This window comes from Oncorhynchus nerka, linkage group LG11 (assembly GCF_034236695.1).
Source record: "Oncorhynchus nerka isolate Pitt River linkage group LG11, Oner_Uvic_2.0, whole genome shotgun sequence".
In the NCBI taxonomy this organism is placed as follows: Eukaryota; Metazoa; Chordata; class Actinopteri; order Salmoniformes; family Salmonidae; genus Oncorhynchus; species Oncorhynchus nerka.
This window is the reverse complement of record NC_088406.1, coordinates 35,139,967-35,162,384: the sequence shown is the minus strand read 5'-3', so window position 1 is coordinate 35,162,384 and position 22,418 is coordinate 35,139,967. Positions and strand designations below refer to the sequence as shown.

Below are 22,418 nucleotides of genomic sequence, written 5' to 3'. Positions count from 1 at the left end.
GGTTAACTACCTGTTCAGGGGCAGAACGACAGATTTGTACCTTGTCAGCTCGGGGTTCAACAGTCTAACCACTAGGCTACCCTGCCACCCCATTCTGACCATACGTAAGAGTTACTGTATAAACAAGCCCATACATTCTGCAGTGAGCAATCTAATTATGTAACCACGTCCATGATAAATATCTGTTCCTCTTCTTAAGTATCTGTTCCTGGACACTCCTTGGAATTCAGAGTATGAAAAGGAAGTCTTGAAAATCTTTCGATCAACAGGCTCATGATCTCAAGCTTTGTTTAACCGGAGAAAAGGAACCTGAACAACATTTGGATAGATAATAATAATGTTTAACTGAGTCCGTGTGAACTGAAAGGGCATCTACGCAATAACTAGTGGAGTTTTATTCAAGGGCACTGTTCTACGGTAAGGAAAGGTTACATACCATCTTAATTTTCAGCATTGGTAACACTTTATTTGGATAGTCTCAAGTAGACGATTTGTAGACGTTCAGTAGATGTTCAATAACTGTCAACAACATTTCTACTAACTATCCACTAACCCTAGCCCTAACCCTAACCTTCACCCTTAGCCAAACCAAGTGTCATCTCAGCATTTCTTGAATAATTAATTCAACCGAACACTTATCTTATGGCCAAATTCAAAACAGGTACATTTTATTTATAAATATACACTTTTCAGCTTTTGAAACAAATGACAAATTAGTATGGAGTTCAGACTACAGTAGTGGCATTGATGACGTAGGTCACAGTGACACTTTCATAGTGACACCCCTTTGCATCCGCCAAAAAAGAATGGCGTACGAGAGTGTTCTTGAAGAAATGGTAAAGTTTTGATTTTGAAGTATTATGCTTATTTTGGTCACTAAATGAATGAACAATGAGGCATAATAGGTTAACCTACTAGATTGTACATTATTGGCACACAGGTGTACATTATGGTGCCCCTGGAGCTCATCCTCTCAAACCTAAATATACCGTAATGGCGGCAATACATAGTTGAATAAACCACTAATAAGCAGCTTGATAATAACATGACTATGTTCAGTATAGTGCACTGCAAACATCAGTTTAGTCATTACAATCAATAATGACTCAAATATACTATATTTGTTCTTAGAAGGATGTCTTGAGGACAACAACAGCAAAAGTAGGAAGTGGTGCCGATCGTGAATTATCTTAATTTTCCCAGTGTGACTTTAATGTAACAGTTCAAAAACACTGTGAGTGGCGCAATATGCTGTGAAACCAACCGCTTCAGACTCCAGAATGATACTATGATATTATTGCTCAGTTGTATTACTACCTTTTCGTTAGATTGGAAGCATAGCTATTTACTCCTTCGATCCTTCTTTTAAAAAACACCAGGTATTGTCTATATATAATTATGGATACATTGTGGCATATTACAGGACCCTACCCAGTGTGTGGACAATGCAGTGGCCTATTCATATGTAGTAGTTTATGAAACTGACACCTACCATTACTCACGAGATGCACTGGTATGTTTGTTTTACTTTGATTTATCATATACTTTCTGAAAGAAGCTTGTAAAATACTTTCTTTGAATGACCGTAATGTCAGGACACTAACTAAATATTGAACTAAAGATGGTTATGTTTTATACGTTTCATTGCAGTATGAGGATGACCCATTTGGTTTCAATGGGGTGGTGGTTACAGAAGAGGTGTCTTCTCCATTTCTAAGCCATAACAGGTGAGTTGTCTGTACATTATTGTCACGTTCTGACCTTAGTTCCTTTGTTTTGTCTTTGTTTGTTTTAATAATGAGGCAGAACAGTTGAAACTGGAGCAGCAGCACGGCCAGGTGGACTGGGGACAGCAAGGAGTCATCATGTCAGGTAGTCCTGAGGCATGGTCCTAGGGCTCAGGTCCTCCGAGAGAGAGAGAGAAAGAGAGAAAGAGAGAATTAGAGAGAGCACACTTAAATTCCAACAGGACACCGAACAGGACAGGAGAAGTACTCCAGATATAACAAACTGACCCTAGCCCCCCGACACATAAACTACTGCAGCATAAATACTGGAGGCTGAGATAGGAGGGTCAGGAGACACTGTGGCCCCATCTGAGGACACCCCCGGACAGGGCCAAACAGGAAGGATATAACCCCACCCACTTTTGCCAAAGCACAGCCCCCACACCACTAGAGGGATATCTTCAACCACCAACTTACCATCCTGAGACAAGGCCGAGTATAGCCCACAAAGAGCTCCGCCCAAGGGGGGGCGCCAACCCAGAAAGGAAGATCACATCAGTGACTCAACCCACTCAAGTGACACACCCCTCCCAGGGACGGTATGAAAGAGCCCCAGTAAGCCAGTGACTCAGCCCCTGTAATAGGGTTAGAGGCAGAGAATCCAAGTGGAAAGAGGGGAACCGGCCAGGCAGAGACAGCAAGGGCGGTTCGTTGCTCCAGAGCCTTTCCGTTCACCTTCCCACTCCTGGGCCAGACTACACTCAATCATATGACCCACTGAAGAGATGAGTCTTCAGTAAAGACTTAAAGGTTGAGACCGAGTTTGCGTCTCTTACATGGGTAGGCAGACCATTCCATGAAAATGGAGCTCTATAGGAGAAAGCCCTGCCTCCAGCTGCTGGCTTAGAAATTCTAGGGACAATTAGGAGGCCTGCGTCTTGTGACCGTAGCGTACGTGTAGGTATGTACGGCAGGACCAAATCAGAGAGATAGGTAGGAGCAAGCCCATGTAAAGCCCATGTAATGCTTTGTAGGTTAGCAGTAAAACCTTGAAATCAGCCCTTGCCTTGACAGGAAGCCAGTGTAGGGAGGCTAGCACTGGAATAATATGATCAATTCCTTTGGTTCTAGTCAGGATTCTAGCAGCCGTATTTAGCACTAACTGAAGTTTATTTAGTGCTTTATCCGGGTAGCCGGAAAGTAGAACATTGCAGTAGTGTAACCTAGAAAAGCATGGATTAATTTTTCTGCATGATTTTTGGACAGAAAGTTTCAGATTTTTGCAATGTTACGTAGATGGAAAAAAGCTGTCCTTGAAATGGTCTTGATATGTTCTTCAAAAGAGAGATCAGGGTCCAGAGTAACACCGAGGTCCTTCACAGTTTTATTTGAGACGCACCAATGTGTCGGAGGAAACACAGTGCACCTGGCAACCTTGGTTAGTGCACACTGCGCCCGGCCCGCCACAGGTGTCGCTGGTGCACAATGAGACAGGGACATCCCTACTGGCCAACCTCTCCCTAACCCGGGCGACGCTAGGCCAATTGTGCGTCGCCCCATGGACCTCCCGGTCGGTTACGACAGAGCCTGGGCGAGAACCCAGAGTCTCTGATGGCACAGCTGGTGTTGCAGTACAGCACCCGTAACCACTGCGCCACCCGGGAGGCCCTTTTTGTCTTTGTTTTAGTATGATCAGGGCGTGAGTTGGGGTGGGCAGTCTATCTTTTTTTTTCTATGATTTCTGTGTTTGGCCTGGTATGGTTCTCAATCAGAGGCAGCTGTCAATCATTGTCCCTGATTGAGAACCATACTTAGGTAGCCTGTTTTCACCCTTAAGTTGTGGGTGATTATTTTCTGTATCCTGTTGGTTGGTTGGTTGGTTGGTTGGTTGGTTGGTTGGTTGGTATGTATGTATGTATGTATGTATGTATGTATGTATGTATGTATGTATGTATGTATGTATGTATGTATGTATGTATGTATGTATGTATGTATTTCAGTGTTCAGTTTGATTCATTAAATATTAACATCATGAACACATACCACGCTGAACTTTGGTCCTCACCTTCTTCCATCACAGACGAGCGTTACAATTATATTTTAATGACCAGATAACTAAAAGATCTATGAGGTTTGTTGAAATGAAAGGTATTTTTAAATGTTTTATTTTTTAGGCCAAACAACCCTGCAGAAGCAGACAGAGGTCTGTCTGGAAATAATGGTGAGTTTACCAATTATTATCAGGAAACAGTTATGTTATATATATCAAACAAATATTTGGCAAGACATGGATTCTTATAAAGCACTTTTTTTCACCTGGAACTGCATTATGAATTCATGATACAAATTACTATGGTATTCCTCTAATCTAATTCATGAGAAGGTTTATGCTTGATCATTGAGATTTGATCTTCCCTCATATTCAGGAGAAATGTTAGATCTGGTGGCAGTAAATGAACAATCTTTTCCAAACTTCACTCCAAGACGATCTGACCATGTGCATCTAACTCATATATATCCTAGTGTGAACAACTACCTCACTCAAGGTAAGGGGCATTGGAACTTCAATAAGCACACACACAAGTACAGCCAGAAGAATAGCTGTGTACTTAACAATCTTTGTCAGAATTATGTGACGCAATATACAGTACCAGTCAAGTCTGGACACACCTACTCATTCAAGGGTTTTTCTTTATTTTACTATGTTCTACACTGTAGAATAGTAGTGAAGACATCAAAACTATGAAAAACACATGGAATCAGGTAGTAACCAAAAAAGAGTTAAACATATCAAAATATATTTGAGATCTGAGATTCTTCAAAGTAGCCACCCTTTGCCATGATGACACTCTTGACATTCTCTCAACCAGCATTTCAAAAAAACTTTTTTTAATTGAACCTTTATTTAACTGGGCAAGTCAGTTAAGAACAAATTCTTATTTACAATGACGGCCTACGAAAAGGGCAAAAGGCCTCCCGCGGGGACGGGTGCTGGGATTTTTTATTTTTTATTAGAAAAATTTGAAATATTGGACAAGCGAGACAACACAACACTACATAAAGAGAGACCTAAGACAACAACATAGCAAGGCAGCAACGCATGACAACACAACATGGTAGCAACACAACATGGTAGCAGCACAAAACATGGTACAAACATTATTGGGTAAAGTCAACAGCATAAAGGCAAGAATGTAGAGACAACAATATATCATACAAAGCAGCCACAACTGTCAGTAAGAGTGTCTATGACTGAGTCTTTGAATGACGAGATGGAGATAAAACTGTCCAGTTTGAGTGTTTGTTGCTGGTAGTCACCTGGTTCATTATGTAGTCACCTGAAATGCATTTCAATTAACAGATGTGCCTTGTTTAAAGTTAATTTGTGGACTTTCTTTCCTTCTTAATGCATTTGAGACAATCAGTTGTGTTGTGACAAGGTAGGGGTGGTATACAGAAGATAGCCCTATTTGGTAAAAGACCAAGTCCATATTATTGGAAGAACAGTTCAAATAAGCATAGAGAAACAACAGTCAATCATTACTTTAAGACATGAAGGTCAGTCAAACTCGAACATTTCAAGAACTTTAAAAGTTCCTTCGAGTGGAGGCGCAAAAACCATCAAGCGCTATGATGAAACTTACTCTGAGGACCGCCACAAGAAAGGAAGACCCAGAGATACTTCTGCTGCAGAAGATAGGTTCATTAGAGTTACAAGTCTCAGAAATGGCCAAATAAATGCTTCACAGAGTTTCAAGAAACAGACCCATCTCAACATCAACTGTTCAGAGGAGACTGCGTGAATCAGGCCTTCATGGTCGAATTGCTGCAAAGAAACCACTACTAAAGGACACCAATAAGAAGAGACTTGCTTGGGCCAAGCAATGGACATTAGACAGATGGAAATCTGTCCTTTGGTATGATTTTTGGTTCCAACCGCCGTGTCTTCGTGAGACGCAGAGTAGGTGAACGGATGATCTCTGCATGTGTGGTTCCCACCGTGAAGCAAGGAGGAGGGTGTGGGGGTGCTTTGCTGGTGACACTATGATTTATTTAGAATTCAAGGCATACTTAACCAGCATGGCTACCACAGCATTCTGCAGCAATATGTCCTCCCATCTGGTTTGGGCTTAGTGGGACTATCAATTGTTTTTCAACAGGACAATGGCCCAACACACCTCCAGGCTGTGTATGGGCTATTTGACCAAGAAGGAGAGTGATGGAGTGCTGCATCAGATGACCTGGCCTCCACAATCAACCGACCTCAACCCAAATGAGATGGTTTGGGATGAGTTGGACCGCAGAGTCAGCCAATAAGTGCTCAGCATATGTGGGAATGGTTGAGAGAATGCCAAGAGCGTGCCAAGCTGACAAAAAGGCAAAGGGTAGCTACTTTGAAGAATGTCAAATATAAAACGTATTGATTTGTTTAACTTTTTTTTTTGGTTACTACATGATTCCATATATGTTATTTCATAGTTTTGATTTATTGACTATTATTCTACAATGTAGAAAATAGTCTAAATAAATAAAACCCTTGAATGAGTAGATGTATCCAAACTTTTGACTGGTACTGTACATTCACAGCCAGTTTATTAGGTACACCTCCACGGTCATGAAAATTGAACGCTCCTACAGATAGTGAGTCACGTGGCCACCGCTTGCTATATAAAGCAGACAGACAGGCGTCGAGGAATTCAGACACTGTTCGATAGAATGGACAAAATAAGTGAACTAAGCAACTTTGAGCTAGAGCATTGTATGATCATCGGTGCCAAGTGCACCGGTGGCCAGTATCTCAGAAACGGCTGGCCTCCTGGGCTTCACACACCATAGTGTCTAGGGTTTACAGAGAATGGTGCGACAAACACCATCCAGTCAGCGGCAGTCCTGTGGGCAAAAACAGCTTGTTGATGAGAGAGGTCAAAGGAGAATGGCAAGGCCATGCGGGCCACAAACAGACAAATAACGGGGTAGTACAACAGTGGTAAGCAGAATGGCATCTCGGAACACACAACTTTTTGATCCTTGTTACGGATGGGCTATTGCAGCAGACGACCACACCGGGTTTCACTCCTATCAGCTAAAAACAAGAAGAAGCGGCTCCAGTGGACAAGCGATGACCAACGCTGGATAATAGAGGAGTGGGAAAACATTGCCTGGTCCGACGAATCTCGGTTCCTGTTGCGTCATGATGACAGTCAGGATTTGGCATAAGCAGCATGAGTCTATCCTGCCTGGTACAGGCTGGTGGTGGTGGTGTACTGGTGTGGGGAATGTTTTCCTGGCACATGTTAGGGCCTTTGATACCAATTGAGCAACAACGTTTCCGACATTTTGTATAATCCATGCCCCGAAGAATTCCGGCTGTTTTGGACCCGGTACTATATGGGTGTACCTAATAAACTGGCCATTGAGTGTATTTAGCTATGCTTTTTATCTTCGGGTGTTGGAGCTGTCCAGACTGCAGTACAAATAACTAAAGCAGTTGTATGTCATGGTAAATGTGGAGCATTTGATCAAGCATGATTGACCCCCAGAAATTATTTTTGCCCAAGGTCTGCACTATTTCCTATGCATTCTTCTTAAATGTAGTTAACAGAGTTTATATGAGAAGGTATTATGCTGTACCATATTTGTTTTTGATCATAAAGCTTTTCATCTCCCCTCCAGAAATAGTGGATCTGGTGGCAGTAGAAGAACAATCCTTTCCAAACTTCACTCCAAGACCTTCTCATCATGTGCATCTACCTCATATACATCCTACTGTGAACAACCATCTCACTCAAGGTCAAGGGCATGGCTCACTACAACAAGGTACATACAGCCACAACAATATCTGTGCCCTAAATAAACAATCGTTGAACTATAACTGTTACTACGAATGACGCCTGAAATATCTAAACATATAGTAAACCAAATGACTTAATCATTTGTGCTGTTATACAATCCAATACAGAGAAGCCAAATGGTCCACTGAGCAATCAGTCCAAATTATGTCAAGCAATATATGTAGCTAAACACTGCATTTTCATTAGCTTTGACGCTGTCCAGAGAACAAATAACTAAAGCCAACCTGCTATGTCTGGTTGCATGTCTTGTTAGATATGGAGCCCTCAGGACTGATCGAGCGTTGGTATGAAGAATCGAACACGGTGGACGATGACAAACAGGATCGGGAGGAATACTGAGCTAAAGTGGCATGATGTTGTCTGAGCATCAGCATAACGTAACATCACAGACAGCAAAATCAGCAAAGGGGGTCAATAAGTTAAACATTTGACCTTAGCAAACACATAGTGTAACCTTCCTGTTTGCTTTGCTTCCAGCTCCTGTGTTGTATTGTACAGTTTGTAACGTTCCTGTAAATAATTATTAACCAACTATTGTAAGTTAATAAAGAACAAAAATGTGAATGTTTTGTCCCTCTGGTTCCTAGGAATAGCTGTCAGTAGATCTGTAAAGTAATTTGATCATTTTACTCACCACCCCTAATAACTCTTGCCAAACATGATGTTTATTCATAAGTAAACAGTTAACAGCATATACAGTTGAAGTTTACATACACTTGAGACAAATACATTTAAACTCAGTTTTTCAATTCCTGACATTTAGTCCTAGTAAAAATACCCTGTCTTAGGTCAGTTAGGATCACTACTTTATTTTAAGAATGTAAATTTGTCAGAATAATAGAGATTTATTTCAGCTTTTATTTCTTTCATCACATTCCCAGTGGGTCAGAAGTTTACATACATTCAATTAGTATTTGCCTTTAAATTGTTTAACTTGCGTCAAATGTTTCGGGTAGCTTCCCACAATAAGTTAGGTGAATTTTGGCCCATTCCTCCTGACAGAGCTGGTGTAACTGAGTCAGGTTTGTAGGCCTCCTTGCTCGCACACACTATCAGTTCTGCCCACAAATTTTCTATGGGATTGAGGTCAGGGCTTTGTGATGGCCACTCCAATACCTTGACTTTGTTGTCCTTAAGCCATTTTGCCACAACTTTTGAAGTATGCTAGGGGTCAGTGCTTCTTCCTTGCTAAGCAGCCTTTCAGGTTATGTCGATATAGGACTCGTTTTACTGTGGACATAAATACTTTTGTACCTGTTTCCTCCAGCATCTTCACGAGGTCCTTTGCTGTTGTTCTGGGATTGATTTGCACTTTTCACACCAAAGTACATTCATCTCTAGGAGACAGAACGCGTCTCCTAAATAGAGCGGTTAGACGACTGCGTTGTCCCATGGTGTTTATACTTGCGTACTATTGTTTGTACAGATGAACGTGGTACCTTCAGGCGCTTGGAAATTGCTCCCAAGGATGAACTAGACTTATGGAGGTCTACAATTTTTTTCTGAGGTCTTGGCTGATTTCTTTTGATTTTCCCATGATGTCAAGCAAGTTGAAAGTTGGAAGGTAGGCCTTGAACTACATCCACAGGTACACCTCCAATTGACTCAAATTATGTCAATTAGCCTATCAGAAGCATCTAAAGCCATGACATCATTTTCTGGAATTTTCCAAGCTGTTTAAAGGCACAGTCAACTTGGTGTATGTAAACTTCTGACACACTGGAATTGTGATACAGTGAAATAATCTGTCTGTAAACAATTGTTGGAAAAATGATTGTGCACAAAGTAGATGTCCTAACCGACTTGCCAAAACTATAGTTTGTTAACAAGAAATTTGTGGAGTGGTTGAAAAACGAGTTTTAATAACTCCAATCTAAGTGTATGTAAACTTCCAACTTCAACTGTAGCTATTCTGGGTACCAGTCTGTTTAGCTATCATTCCTCTCTTTGCAACTAACATACAGCATATGACACTGAATACAAGGAGTAGAATGTTAGCTAAACAGATTGGTACCTAGGCTAGCATACTGTATTACACGTCAGACAATTGTGAAATAGCAGACTCGGGCATAATGCAATGTCAGTGTGGGTCTAGAGTACAACTTCAGTGGAAAGGAGGGGAGCCTCTCACGCTAAACCTGGGTCTTTATTTAGCTTTTGAGTGAGTTTGAGCGTGAGCATGATCGTTAGACCACCACTGTGCTGTGCCATTTTCTCATTTGACTTCAAGAGTGGTGAGAACAAGAATGGTCACATAAGGCTTGACAAGTAGTTCCTGCCAAGGTTGGAGATGGAGTTAGTTATGTATGTTAACTTAATATGAATAGTTTCCCATGGCTTCTTATTGACATTATAACAAATACGTGGAGTCTTACCAATCAAGTCAAATGAAACAATTAATGATGATCAGCAAAATGTTAGTGGATCCACAGTTCTCCTCTGCTCCCACAATCATAGTCTATACAACCCAGTTTATTTTAAATAAAGTAAGCCTAAAACCCGTTTGTTTCTCAATAATGCTGACCATAGTGGTTTACTTCTGAACAAGTTTCATTTCCTCTTGTAAAATAACAGATTTAACTCAATCATTACACGAATGGGAACTAAGGAGCATCGCACAGAGCACAGTCTATGTTATAAAACCAGAACATATTTTTGGTAAGAGTTAATTAGTGCAGTATTACCTATGTAGGCCTTCCGGGTTTTTATTTATCGATCTTTGAAGGAGGACACTAAAACGGGTTTTAGTTGGAAGAATACTTTTTCAACAGCTCCCTGACAGCATATTAAGCCTTTATTTGACTTTGGAATTGGACAATGAACAACATTTGGCACAGTAAGTAACTTATACAAGGATTCATGTCAATGAGACTAAGTTTTCAGACGGGAACAACCCCACGGTGAGGAAACGGATGTATTGCATGGTTTCAATCAGTTTCAATCGGTTTCATCTTAAATATTCAAAATACTGACATTTCTTCAAAAAATACACAGTTTATTCTTTAGTTACTAAAAACTAATACAAAGAGTTGAGATTAAGTAAATGAGGCATAGTGGCGGCAAACGTACAGTCACAGTACTTACGTAGGTTAGTGGGCGGAACCTTTCTTCATCCACAACGACTGCAAACATGGCGATAAAACATTTTGATGCCGAAAAGGTAGTGTTTCGTGTTTAAAACTCAATTTTTTTTATTTCTCTATACATATGGAAATTAAGAATGTTGATCTACATTAAACAGACTATGTGCATATATGCGTGTAGATTTTTGGCAAGATAGAGGTCAACAACATATTGTGTGTGCTATGCTACTCAACAAGTGCAATATAATTACGTAACTGTATATAATTTTTGCTATAATTTCACAAGATATTTGGTAATTTTGCACAATAGTGTAGACGGGAGATTTGACCAAATTTTAGACTATAGGGATCATTCATCCCTCAGGGCATGGCACAGGAAACAGCCTCGCTCGGAGACGACAGTCAAAGTCCGTTTTGGCGAGGGTAGCACATGCAGACCTACTACAATATCCATTGAGTTCCAAAAGAGTAAACTACAACAATTTAACTATATGATAAAGAAAATGAACTCCTTCACTTTATTATGTTTCCTTCAGTACAGTGGTTATTAAAGTTATGAATGCATTTTGTGATGTTGCAGACCCAGAGTGAGGCTCAGAATGAGGAGAATCCAGGCGTCAGCCCCTCTGAGGTTGAGAATTGTGATGAACGGCATCCTCACCAACCTCTAACGGTATTGGTTTCAACTACTAAACTACTGAACTGTCCAACTACTTATCACTGAATTTCAAATGTTACAATAACAAATGAATTGAATGTGTAAATCAATTAGCTTATATTTTCTGTAACATCAAAAAGCTGGCTATGACTATTTTTCTAGATCTCACAACAATGTGAAGAAAACCCATTTGCTTTCAACATAGAAGTGTATTATGAAAATCTGCACTTTCCTCGGAGGAGGTGTACTCCATTTAACATCCCAGCCATGTGAGTTGTCTGTGTATTTGTTTTATGACTGGAATTAACCAAAAATGTATAAATGAACTAATGTTTTATACCAAGTTCTACTTTTTTTCTTTTTAGAATTCAGAACAACCATATGGAGTCAACCATGCTTGAAAACAGCAGTGAGTAAACCTAGTGGAATTAAAATAGCCTACTAGAAAGTATTCTGTCTACTAGTATGTCTCAAATATTATATATTATATAAATATTATATATAATATTTAGATTTCAAAATCTTATCAATTGCCCGTGTGAACATTGTATGATATCATATTACATACTGTTATCACTTTACCTTTAATTTCTTCTAATCAACTCACAACAGCAGTGGTCCCATTTCAGACTGGGGTGGCTGCTGTGAATATACCTCCTCATCTAGGCTTCATCGCAATAGAACCATCTCCAGACTGTGTCCAGGCTCGACCTCATAACGAAGGCTCTTCCTCACAGCATTCACCTCAACACCAGCTACTTTGATGATGGTAGGGTTTCACTATAGTTGAAGGTATGGTTGCACAAAAGCACAACCATACCTTCAATCAAGCAACGTGTCTAGTTATAGCTTAAACAGCATGGAGGCACACAGAGCAGCAACATTAATGAACACAAGAATCACCAAATGTGTATTCACAGCTACCGCTAAATGAAATGATACCACTCAGAAAGCACACCATCATGTTACGACTGACCTATCATAGATCTAAAATGGAGATAAAACTGTGGTGGTGTTTAATATATGCATGGAGTCAATCTCAGTTAGACATAAGCAGCTGTCATGTCATGAGGGATTCTACCCCGTTCAGTCCTGTTGCTTCAGCAGTCAAAACACATCAGGGATAAAGAGCTCCATTATCCCTGGAAGAAGAGATGAAGTGAAGGAAAAGGCTGCTTTTTACAGCATTTTCTGCTAAAAATATGTATAAAACCGTCACACACTGATCTGTTTCATCTGTCTTTGTGATTGTCTCCACCCCCTCCAGGTGTTGCCCATCAGGTGTTGCCCATCTTCCCCATCATCCCCTGTGTATTTATACCTGTGTTCTGTCTGTCTGTTGCCAGTTCGTCTTGTTTGTCAAGCCTGCCAGCATTTTTCGTCTCATCTACTGCTTCTCCCCAGTCTCTCTTTTTCTCGCCCTCCTGATTTTGACCCTTGCCTGTCCCATCTCCGAGCCCGCCTGCCTGACCACTCTGCCTGCCCCTGACCCTGAGCCTGCCTGCCGTCCTGTACCTTTGCCCCACCTCTGGATTACCAACCTCTGCCTGACCTGACCCTGAGCCTGCCTGCCGTACTATACCTTACCTCCACTACTCTGGTTATCGACCCCTACCTGTCGTTTGCCTGCCCCGTGGCCGTAATAAACATTGTTACTTCGGCCGTCTGTATCTGGGTCTTACCTTGGTTCCTGATAAGTGCTTTTGGACCACATACATTTTGTGAAAAAAAGTCTATATTTTTCATTTGTTTTGAATTCGATCAGAAAAAAGACATGTTTGACTTTCAGAAAAAGCTCAGGCACTTAAATCCTAATAAATATGGGCATGTTGTTCACACATGGACCATGGAATATTTCCACCTGTTAGGGACAAACACATAACTGTCTGAAAGTGCTATCAATGCATGTATATACATAGATTTAGATGTTCTAAGACATCAAATGTGCCTTACTCTATTACTTTAATTTACTTCCTTCAAATAATTATATATTTGAAAAAAAAATGTATTTAACTAGGCAAGTTATTTAACTAGCAACTAAATCAATGATTATTGAGAGAAACGTGTGTTATTTTCAGAACCAAAGCTTCATTTGCGCCACATTCTTCCTAATAAGAGTGAATAACAACAGAATTTGGTCAACATTTTTGCATTTGTAATTGATCCCATCTATCTCTACAAGTTACCACAAAGATATACATAACAGTTGATGGAATTGTTCAATTATGATTTTTAAAACACTGACCTAACAGGGTGGAAAGCAATAACAGGGTGGAACTAACACCAGTAATGAGCTAAATATTTAAACAATTAAAGATATTTTATGAACTTTGAAATCTGTGAAATGTCAAAAAAATAAGTTTTTTATTTAATTTTCAATTTACTTCCTTGTCTTTTTAAAACATTGTCAACCTAAGTTTGTTAAACAACTGAAAAAGAGATTATTAAAACACGAGTATTGCATTAGAAAAACAAAGCAAGATGTAAAACAATTAGATTGTTTTGAAAATCATTGTTAGTTCAAGTTTAATAACACTAATCAGGCATTTTATGATAAACAGCCCTACTCATTTTGCTCTTAATAATTCTGGGCTCACGGTTCACGCTTAATAAAATTGTTATTCAAAAAGTTTATAAAATATGTTATACATATAAGGATACATGAATCTTTAATAAGTGCCGTCATGTGGGCTTGGCCAGAATGATTAGTTTATTCCATTACGGTGCATGCACTTGACCTGGATGTTATCCTTCTCCACATCTGTTATGATTCCTGGGTATGGCTCATTGTCGTAGGACACCTCACACTAATGACCAATATGCTGAGAGTGAATGGCCTCTGGTCGCCACAGCGTTTCAATGGTGCACACAGATCTTGGCACCTCGGCAGCTTCTAGAGTTGATCTTGGAGCCTTGGGAGCTTCTAGAGTTGATTTTGGAGCCTCAGCAGCTTCTAGAGTTGATATTGGAGCCTCAGCAGCTTCTAGAGTTGATATTGGAGACTGAATAGCTTCTAGATTTGATATTGGTGTCTCAACAGCTGCTAAAGTTGCTTCTTTTAACTCAAAGCAGGGACAGGCCATGACCCCCTCATCTCTTTTGGCAGGAACAGGCTACGTCTCTGTACTTGATGTGACCTGGCAACACACATCACTTGATGCATCTTCATTGTGCCTTTCATTGCAGTTTTTGGATGACAAAAGCCCATGGCTGTAAAAGCTGCAAGCCATGAATTGGAGATTCTCGTGGGTTTTACATTGGCACGTCTCACGGTCAGCTTCCGTTGGTGCCACAACCCAAAATGGCCTAAAGGTGCAGAAGAAGGAGTAGGAGATCGAGTCTTGACTTTCTGATAGGAACTTCCTGTGTAGATTCTTCATTGTCTGTCAGCATCCTTTTTTGCATCTTCTGTTTGTTTGGCGTGACAGTTTGTTTCCTCCCTGTAGTCATGCGACTCACATCATCCCTTTTTGGATTCAGCCGTTGCCCAGATTCTCTTCATCCACACAAAAGTACAAATATATCCATCCAATCCTGCCCTCTCCTTTGAAAAACCTAGAGTAGTCTGGGCGAGCCTCTGCATTAGGTACTTCTTCACTATGTTCCCAATATTTACTCTTGCAATCATCTGCCTCTCCTTATCTTTTCTGGTGTTACGATATTTAGTTCTAATGTTTTCAACCAATGATGAGTGCAACAGAAGGGTTCTTCTAATGGTTGGATGGACAGGAGGATGTTTCAGCATGGCATTCACTTTTCAGTGAAGAGATTTGGAATTTCCCTTAAAATGTGTTGGAATCTCTTGTATTTTTCCTTTTTCCAAAGTGGCTTTAAGTTTCTTGATCTCTTTCGTCAGCCTTTTATTTGTATTGTTGGTCTTTCTTTGACCTTGATGTTACATGTAAGGGATAAAATAAAATAAAACGTTAACTGTAATCCGGTACATTACCAGCAAAAATATTGCAATCAGATTACAGATACTTTTGAAAAACTAGATGCTTACTTCGAGAATTACTTTTAAATTCAGAAAGGTTTGCAAAAACAATCTTGACACTGTTTTCTCATTGACATTCAAATCATCATTGAAAAAAGGCGCACGTTTAAATTTGTTCCACCTGAGCAAGTCTGACCACAAATCAGATAACACTATGATGACACTCCAAATATGTTTAATGGATCGCGGGAGAATAGCAGGAATAGTCTTTTGTAGGCTACAGTCCAAGCAATGTCTTCCAATGGTACGACTGCTGTCGGCATCGAAAGATTATCCAACTTGAACAAATGTTTGGAGGTAAGGATGACAGCAGTGGTGTTGTCTACGGCGATACGGATATAACTTATTATTGATATCTACATAGCGCATTGATTTGAATCACACTGCTGCTCTCTCATTTAGCTATTTGCGCCTTACTGATTGTGGTTGTTGTGAATGTCTGTTCACAAATCTGAATATGTATTTGAACCCAATAATGGTCGAATTCATGAAGTTTAAACTGCCTTTCAATAATTGTTTTTGAAACCAGTTGACAGCCAGTGAAAATGCGCTCTTGCAACAGCGGAACAGTACGGATCCCATCCTATGGAATAAAAGTGGGGCTTTTTTTGCTCAAGCCATAGCCCTAATGGACACATGTTCAAACTCGCACACTTTTGATAGACTTAAAAAGGGGGCAATTTGTAGTTGCTACATCCAATTTTGGATGTATAAATGATATATACACTACCTGTCAAAAGTTTTGGAACACCTAACACCAAGGGTTTTTCTTTATCTTTACTATTTTCTACATTGTATAATAATGTGAAGATATTAAAACTATGAAATAACACATATGGAATCATGTAGTAGCCAAAAAAGTGTTAAACAAATATATTTAATATTTGAGATTCTTCAAAGTAGCCCCCCTTTGCCTTGATGTCAGCGTTGCACACTCTTGGCATTCTCTCAATCAGCTTCACCTGGAATGCTTTTCCAACAGTCTTGAAGAAGTTCCCACATATGCTGAGCACTTGTTGGCTACTTTTCCTTCACTCTGCAGTCCAACTCATCCCAAACCATCTCAATTGGGTTGATGTCGGTTGATTGTAGAGGCCAGGTCATCTGATGCAGCACACCCATCACTCTCCTTCTTGGTCAAATAGCCCTTACACAGCCTGGAGGTGTGTGAGTCATTGTCCTGTTGAAAAACAAATGATAGTGCCACTAAGCCCAAACCAGATGGGATGGCATATCTTTGCAGAATCCGTTCACCCACACTGCGTCTTACAAAGACACAGCGGTTGGAGCCAAAAATCTCCAATTTGGACTTCAAACAAAAGGACAAATTTCCACCGGTCTAATGTCCATTGCTCATGTTTCTTGGCCCAAGCAAGTCTCTTCTTATTGGTGTCCTTTAGTAGTGGTTTCTTTGCAGCAATTCAACCATGAAGGCCTGATTCACACAATCTCCTCTGAACAGTTGATGTTGAGATGTGTCTGTCACTTGAACTCGGTGAAGCATTTATTTTGGTTGGTAACTCTAATGAACTTATCCTCTGCAGCAGAGGTAACTCTGGGTCTTCCATTCTTGTGGCGGTCCTCATGAGAGCCAGTTTCATCATAGCGCTTGATGGTTTCTGCAACTGCACTTGAAGAAACTTTTAAAGTTCTTGAAATGTTCCGTATTGCCTGACCTTCATGTCTTAAAGTAATGATGGACTGTTGTTTCTCTTTGCTTATTTGAACTGTTCATGCCATAATATGGGCTTGGTCTTTTACCAAATAAGGCTATCTTCTGTATACCCTCCCTTTCTTGTAACAACACAACTGATTGGCTCAAACGCATTAAGAAGGAAACACCTGGCACACCTGTTAATTGAAATTCATTCCAGGTGACTACATAATGAAGCTGGTTGAGAGAATGCCAAGACTGTGCAAAGCTGTCATCAAAGGCAAAAAGGTGGCTATTTGAAGAATCTCAAATATAAAATATATTGTTTAACACCTTTTTGGTTTATACATGATTCCATATGAGTTATTTCATAGTTTTGATGTCTTCACTATTAATCTACAATGTAGAAAACAGTACAAATATAGAAAAACCTTTGAATGGGTAGGTGTTCTAAAACTTTTACACGGTAGTGTAAATATATATATATATATATATATATATATATATATATATAGCAAAAAAAGAAACTTCCTCTCACTGTCAACTACGTTTATTTTCAGCAAACTTAACACTTGTAAATAGTTGTATGAACATAACAAAATTCAACAACTGAGACATAAACTGAACAAGTTCCACAGACATGTGACTAACAGAAATGGAATAATGTGTCCCTGAACAAAGGGGGGTCAAAATCAAAAGTAACAGTCAGTATCTGGTGTGGCCACCAGCTGCATTAAGTTACTGCAGTGCATCTCCTCCTCATGAACTGCACCAGATTTGCCAGTTCTTGCTGTGAGATGTTACCCCCCTCTTCCACCAAGGCACCTGCAAGTTCCCGAACATTTCTGGGGGGAATGGCCCTAGCGTGCTCAATGGGATTAAGATCCAGGCTCTTTGCTGGCAATGGCAGAACACAGACATTCCTTTCTTGCAGGAAATCACACACAGAACGAGCAGTATGGCTGGTGGCATTGTCATGCTGGACGGTCATGTCAGGATAAGCCTGCAGGAAGGGTACCACATGAGGGAGGAGGATGTCTTCCCTGTAACGCACAGCGTTGAGATTGCCTGCAATGACAACCAGCTCAATCCGATGATGCTGTGACACACTGCCCCAGACCATGACGGACCCTCCACCTCCTAATTGATCCCGCTCCAGAGTACAAGCCTTGGTGTAACGCTCATTCCTTCGACGATAAACGCGAATCCGACCATCACCCCTGGTGAGACAAAACCTCGATTTGTCAGTGAAGAGCACTTTTTGCCAGTTCTGTCTGGTCCAGCGACGGTGGGTTTGTGCCCATAGGCGACGTTGTTTCCGGTGATGTCTGGTGAGGACCTGCCTTACAACAGTCCTACAAGCGCTCAGTCCAGCCTCTCTCAGCCTATTGAGCACTGATGGAGGGATTGTGTGTTCCTGGTGTAACTCGGGCAGTTGTTGTTGACATGCTGCACCTGTCCCGCAGGTGTGATGTTCGGATGTACAGATCCTGTGCAGGTGTTCTTACATGTGGTCTGAAGCTGCAAGGACAATCACCTATACCGTCCAGTCTCCCTTAGGAGTCTCACAGTAGGAATCCCTTAGGAGTCTCACAGTACAGACATTGCAATGTATTGCCCTGACCACATCTGCAGTCCTCATGCTTCCTTGCAGCATGCCTAAGGCATGTTGACGCAGATGAGCAGGGACCCTGGGCATTTTTCTTTTGGTGTTTTCCAGAGTCACTAGAAAGTCCTCTTTAGTGTCCTAAATTTTAATAACTGTGACCTTAATTGCCTACCTTCTGTAAGCTGTTAGTGCCTTAACGACCGTTCCACAGGTGCATGTTCATTAATTGTTTATGGTTCATTGAACAAGCATGCAAAACAGTGTTTAAACCCTTTACAATGAAGATCTGTAAAGTTATTTGGATTTTTACGAATTATCTTTGAAAGACAGGGTCCTGAAAAACGGACATTTCTTTTTTTGATGAGTTTATATACACTACCGTTCAAAAGTTTTGGGCCACATAGAAATGTCCTTGATTTTGGAGAAAAAATAAATAAAAAAATGTCCATTAAAATAACATCAAATTGATCAGCAATACAGTGTAGACATTGTTAATGTTGTAAATGACTATTGTAGCTGGAAAAGGCAGATTTTTTGGGAATATCTACATAGGCGTACAGAGGCCCATTATCAGCAACCATCACTCCTGTGTTCTAATGGCACATTGTGTTATCATTTTAAAAGGCTAATTGATCATTAGAAAACCCTTTTGCAATTATGTTAGCACAACTGAACTGTTGTTTTGATTAAAGAAGCAATAAAATGGGCCTTCTTTAGACTAATTGAGTATCTAGATCATCAGCATTTGTGGGTTTGATTACAGGCTCAAAATGGCCAGAAACAAAGAACTTTGTCCCTGAACCTCATCAGTCTATTCTTGTTCTGAGAAATGAAGGCTATTCCATGTGCGACATTACCAAGAAACTGAAGATCTCGTACAACACTGTGTACTACTCCCTTCACAGAACAGCGCAAACTGGCTCTAACCAGAATAGAAAGAGGAGTGGGAGGCCCCGGTGCTCAACTGAGCAAGAGGACAAGTACATTAGAGTGTCTAGTTTGAGAAACAGATGTCTCACAAGTCCTTAACTGGCAGCTTCATTAAATAGTACCCACAAAACATCAGTCTCAAAGTCAACAGTGAAGAGGCAACTACAGGATGCTGGCCTTCTAGGCTGACTTGCAAAGAGAATGCCATATCTCTGACTCAGAGAGAGATATATATATATATATATATATATGCCTAGTCATTGTAAAGTAATTGGAAACAAATATGTATCTAATTATACTGTACATAAAGTAGAAATGTATCATGTAAATGGTGATATATATATCATCACACACACAAAGGACGCTGCTGAGGGGAGGGTGGCTCACAATAGTGGCTGGAATAGAGTGAAAGGAATGGTATCAACCACATGTAAAACATGTTTGATGTGTTCGATGCCATTCCATTATTCCGTTTTAGCCATTACTATGAGCCCATCCTCCCCAATTAAGGTGCCACCAGCAACCTGTGATACACACATATTGTTGCTAATTACATTACTAATTATACATTACAATGACTAAATAAATGTGATATGTAATTGTATATATCACATTTAAGTAAATGTAAATAGGCCTAGTGTAATTAGAAACAAATATGTATCTAAATATACTGTACATAAAATATAAATGCATTATGTAAATGCTAATAAATATTTACATAAGTAAATCCTTTTCTATCTTTTCTGACAAAATGTCCACCCTGATAGGTGTATGTTCCACCCTGTTAGGTGCATACAGTGCATTTGGAAAGTATTCTGACCCCTTGACTTTTTCCATATTTTGTTAGGTTACAGCCTTATTCTAAAATTGATTAAATGTTTTTTTCCCCCTCATCAATCTACACACAATACCCCATAATGACAAAGCAAAACCAGATGCTTTAGAAATGTTTGCAAATGTATTTAAAAAAAACTGAAATATTACATTTACATTAGTATTCAGACTTTTGAAGCACCTTTGGCAGTGATTGCAGCGTTGAGTCTTCCTGGGTATGATGCTACAAGCTTGGCATACCTGTATTTGGGGAGTTTCTCCCATTCTCCTCTGCAGATCCTCTCAAGCTGTCAGGTTGGATGGTGAACATCGCTGCACAGCTATTTCCGGGTCTCTCCAGAAATGTTAAATCGGGTTCAAGTCTAGGCTCTGGCTGGGCCACTCAAGGACATTCAGAGACTTGTCTCAAAGCCACTACTGCGTTGTCTTGACTGTGTGCTTAGGGTCGTTGTTCTGTTGGAAGGGGAACCTTCACCCCAGTCTGAGGTCCTGAGCACTCAGGAGCAGGTTTTCATCAAGGATCCCTCTGAACTTTGCTCCGTTAATCTTTCCCTCGATCCTGACTAGTTTCCCAGTTCCTGCCGCTGAAAAATCAAATCAAATGCTATTGGTCACATACACATGGTTAGCAGATGTTATTGCAAGTGCAGCGAAATGTTTGTGCTTCTAGTGCAGCAATATCTAACAATTCCACAACAAATACCTAATGGAATAAGGAATTGAATGGAATAAGAATATATAAATATATGGATGAGCAATGACAGAGCGGCATAGGCTAAGATGCAATAGATGGTAAAGAATACAGTATATACATATAAGATGAGTAATACAAGATATGTAAACATTATTAAAGTGGCATTATTCAAGTGACTAGTGATCCATTTATTAAAGTGACCAATGATTTCAAGTCTATCTTTTTTAATCTTTTTGACCTTCCCGTGACATTGGGTGCTGTAGGTGTCCTGGAGGGCAGGTCGTTTGCCCCCGTTGATGCGTTGTGCAGACCACACCACCCTCGGTTGTGGGTGGTGCAGTTGCAGTACCAGGCAGTGAAACAACATGACAGGATGCTCTCAATTGTGTATCGGTTAAAGTTTGAGAGGTTTTTTGGTAATCAAGCCTACTACTGTTGTGTCGTCTGCAAAACATCCCCACAGTATGATACTGCCACCACACTTCACTGTAGGAATGGTGTCAGGTTTCCTCCAGACATGACGATTGGCATTCAGGCCAAAAAGTTCAATCTTTGTTTCATCAGACCAGAGAATCTTGTTTATCATGGTCTGAGAGTCCTTTAGGTGCCTTTACAGAGGAGTGGCTTCCATCTGGCTACTCTACCATAAAGGCCTGATTGGTGGAGTGCTGCAGAGATGGTTCTCTCATCTCCACAGAGGAACTCTGGAGCTCTTTCAGAGTGACCATCAGGTCCTTGGTCACCTCCCTGACCAAGGCCCTTCTCCCCCGAATGTTGTTTGGCCAGGCAGCCAGCTCTAGGAAGAGCGTTGGTGGTTCCAAACTTCTTCCATTTAAAAATGATGGAGGCCTCTGTGTTCTGGGGGACTTTCAATGCTGCAGACATTTTTTTAGTACCCTTCCCCAGATCTGTGCCTCTATGGACAATTCCTTTGACCACATGGCTGGGGGGTTTTCTCTGACATGCACTGCCAACTGTGGGACCTTCTATGGACAATGTCCAATCAATTAAATTTACAGGTGGACTCCAATCAACTTAACAGGATGGAAATTTGGAGGCTAAGTTAGCCATAGCACTGTGAGTGATCAAGATCCAGCTAGCATAATGGGGAACACTTGAAGAGAATTGTAACTTTTATGTCAAACATATTTTGCCTAGTTAAATAAAGGTCAAATAACAAATACAAATATTTTGAAATTCAACATTTTTATAATATGTTCATCTAATGTAGACTAACAGGGTGGAAATGTAAGAGTGAGACATACTGACTAACATCATGAAACATTAAAATATAGATTAAAATCGGGTGTTGATAATTGACACTTCCTGAATGTGATATCATTGTGTTTTTTAAAGGAGTATTACTGCAAACTAACAGGGTGG

At 40.3% G+C, this 22,418-nt stretch overlaps 2 long non-coding RNA genes across 5 annotated transcripts; both read left to right on the top strand.

The window, feature by feature from the left end:
• Positions 1 to 205: 205 nt before the first annotated feature.
• Positions 206 to 8,143, top strand: LOC115136757 (uncharacterized). Of its 2 annotated transcripts, XR_003864692.1 has the most exons (7): positions 206 to 417; positions 1,424 to 1,513; positions 1,651 to 1,727; positions 3,902 to 3,948; positions 4,154 to 4,273; positions 7,401 to 7,544; positions 7,833 to 8,143. It is a non-coding gene; the product is annotated as an uncharacterized LOC115136757 (long non-coding RNA). The 2 variants fall into 2 exon arrangements; XR_003864693.1 differs by lacking the exon at positions 1,424 to 1,513 and having other exon boundaries at positions 207 to 417.
• Positions 8,144 to 10,148: 2,005 nt separating this feature from the next.
• On the top strand, positions 10,149 to 12,982 carry LOC115136756 (uncharacterized). 3 transcript variants are annotated; one of them, XR_010465044.1, is made up of 6 exons: positions 10,149 to 10,415; positions 11,243 to 11,335; positions 11,483 to 11,589; positions 11,686 to 11,729; positions 11,936 to 12,089; positions 12,588 to 12,982. It is a non-coding gene; the product is annotated as an uncharacterized LOC115136756 (long non-coding RNA). The 3 variants fall into 3 exon arrangements; XR_003864690.2 differs by having other exon boundaries at positions 11,933 to 12,089; XR_003864691.2 differs by having other exon boundaries at positions 10,150 to 10,415; positions 11,950 to 12,089.
• The last annotated feature ends 9,436 nt before the right edge of the window (positions 12,983 to 22,418 follow it).